The 2,956-nt window shown below is 41.0% G+C and overlaps 1 non-coding gene across 1 annotated transcript; it reads right to left on the bottom strand.

Annotated features, from left to right (window-relative positions):
• Positions 1–689: 689 nt before the first annotated feature.
• On the bottom strand, positions 690–796 carry LOC141573004 (U6 spliceosomal RNA). Its single transcript, XR_012498589.1, has one exon. It is a non-coding gene; the product is annotated as a U6 spliceosomal RNA (small nuclear RNA).
• Positions 797–2,956: the final 2,160 nt, after the last annotated feature.

The following is a 2,956-nucleotide window of genomic DNA, read 5'->3' as shown; positions in this document are numbered from 1 at the left end:
GGCCTCTCTGGCAGGACCAGGTTTTCTCCAGACAGCATGAAGATCTCTGGGTTGCTAAGCCTGGGCTGCGTTTCAGAGGCTCTTGTGTTTCCCGATTCGCCACCCTTCTCCTCTGCTCCACACCAGATTGTAGCTTCCTGATCCAAATGGATGGAGCCCACTGTGCTCTGCTCCTGCCGCAGGTGTGAGCGCTGGAATGCCAACTCACCTGATGTCCTATAAGTGACATGCTCACTGGGTTTCCCAATGGGCCCAAGATCAAAACAGATGCCATCACCCCTGTGGCTTGTGGTTTCCTTCACAGACACCAAGTTCAGCTGCAGTTTGGAAATATCAAAGGGCACATTTGCAAGAAGTCCTTTGGCAATTGATAAAGATCGTTGTTTGTTTGAATAAGGTTTGGGATTAGGAGCAGTATAGCAGACGGGTTGTGAATAAAACATAGGTTTGATTATAAAACCACATAAATACTCTCAGGGGCCTTTCAAAAAGCAACACTGGAGACTGAACAGTAAGACTTTTTTTGTGTGTTTTTTTTTTTTTAATTTTATTTTATTAAATTTATTGGGATGACAATTGTTAGTAAAATCACATAGATTTCAGGTGTACAATTCTGTATTACATCATCTATAAATCCCATTGTGTGTTCATCACCCAGAGTCAGTTCTCCTTCCATCACCATATATTCGAAAAATATGGAACGCTTCACGAATTTGCGTGTCATCCTTGCGCAGGGGCCATGCTAATCTTCTCTGTATTGTTCCAATTTTAGTATATGTGCTGCCGAAGTGAGCACAAGAAGTTTTTATGAAGAACTAATTATAGCATTTGAAAATTTTCAAATCAGTTTGTCACACAAACATGCTCTGTGTTAAGGAGTCATGGTGAATGGCTAAGGATAGAACAGTCTTACGCAATTTGCACAACTTTCATTGTGCACAGCAGACCCTCGTTATGTGAACTCCTATCCAAATCCCTCTTCAAAATCATACACCCTCGGCCCCACCCCACGGGCACCATGAGGGTCAGGGAGTGCCCTTAGGGAGAGCGCTGGCGTCAGTGTGTTCCACGGTGGACAAAAGCCCTGGGGAGTTTTCGGCAAAGCTGTGACACTAGTAACAGTACCTTGAAGTTGAGAACGTTGCACTCTCCCTTTAATTAGCTTAGTTAGTAGAACTTGGTTTTAATGATCTAAATGTTTTCAACTTTAAATTTTGAAATAATTTCAAATTAAAAAAAAAGGGTTGCTTATCCTGTTATTCTACAGGTGGGGTGTCCCTCACCCCCATCCCACCTCTGGTTGTCAAGATACTCTCTTAGTCTTTAATTTCCTGAAGTTTGAATATCACATTCCAAGGTATAGATTTTTTGGTGTTTGTCGTGGTTGGTGTTCTCTGGGATTCCTGGATCTGTGGTTTAGTGTCTGTCATTAGTTTTAGAAAATTCTCAACCGTTATTACTTCAAACACATGTTCTGTTCTTTTTTCTCTTTCTTCTTGTTAGGTATCCTCATTGCACACGTTACACCTTTGTAATTATTTCAGTTTTGGACATTCTGTTTCATCTTTTTTGTTATTTCTTTCTCTCTGTATTTTAGTGTTGGAAGTTTCTATTGACATATCTTCGAGTTTGCTGAGTCTTTCCTCGGCCGTGTCCAGTGTATTGAGGAGCCCAGTGAAGACATTCTTCATTTCTATTACATTGTTTTGGATTTCTAGCATTTCCCTTTGATTCTCCCTTAGAGTTTATGCTTCTCTGCTTATGTTACCCATCTGTTCTTTTATGTTGTCACTTTTTCCATTAGAACTTTTAGCATATTAATCACAGTTTAAAAATATTGCTAGTCTGATAATTCCAGAATCCCTGCTATACGCACGTCTGATTCTGATGCTTGGTCTGTCCCTTCAGTCTCTGGTTTTGCCTTTAGCATGCCTCATAGTTGGTTTCAGAGAGCCAGGCATGATGTACTAGGTACAGAACTGACGTGGATGTGCCTTTATTGTGAGGTGTTATGTTTATCTGGTAGGGGTCGGGCTGTGTTTACTGTTTGCTGTAGCTATGGTGTCAGAGCTAAAATTTCCTCTGGTGTTCTGTTCTCATCCCCCCTGCTGTTTCTGGGTTCCCTAGAGGTTCTGTAGTGCTCTGGGTCTTGCATTTCTTCCGCGGTGACCCCAGTTTATGCAGTGGGAAGGGGTAGGGAGATTCTGTAGTCCTGCGATCAGGGCTCAGCTCTTTAGTGAGTCTAAGTTGGATATTTTCCTTCCCCATGTTGGTTAGGCTCTGGAAAAGAAATGTGCCTTGTCGGCAGATCTTGTTAAGAAGACGAGAATGCTTTGGGCATATTTCAAAATGAATGTTTACACCTCCCTCTGTGGAACCAGTCAGGGATTTTCCTCTGATCTCCAGTGAGAACCTGGTAGGTAAAACTCACAAAAATGGGCCCCTCCAAAACCTGGGACCTCTTTAATTACATTTAATTGATGAAAATCTCTGCAGAAAACTAGAAAGTCTCTAGTTAAAAGAAATACTCATGTGATGAGTGTAACAGCCAAATGGATATGACAGAGGAGAGGGTCAGTGAACTTGAAGTTATCGATGGAAATTATCCAAGAGAAGAGCAGAAGAAACAGTTTTTTTGTTTTTTGTCTTTTTAAAGAATAAAGCCCGAGTGGATTGTTATATTACATCAAAATGTTCAGCACACATGTAATTGGACTGTCAGAAGGAGGGGAAGAGAGCATGAGACAGAAAAACATTTGAAGATGTAATGTCCAAAATGTTCTACATCTGATGTGAAACAGAAAGACGCCAAATGAACACTAAGAAGAGAAAACACACAGAACACACAGCAGCTGAAGCACATCATCATCTAAATATTAAAACCAAGAAAGAGAGTGAATCTTGAAAACAGCAAGAGAAAAAGTGCATATTACTCATGAGGGAGGGATGATGAAAT

Source organism: Rhinolophus sinicus, chromosome 15 (genome assembly GCF_057876585.1).
Source record: "Rhinolophus sinicus isolate RSI-liver-muscle chromosome 15, RSI-T2T, whole genome shotgun sequence".
Taxonomy (NCBI): Eukaryota; Metazoa; Chordata; class Mammalia; order Chiroptera; family Rhinolophidae; genus Rhinolophus; species Rhinolophus sinicus.
This window is presented reverse-complemented; position numbering and strand designations above follow the sequence as displayed.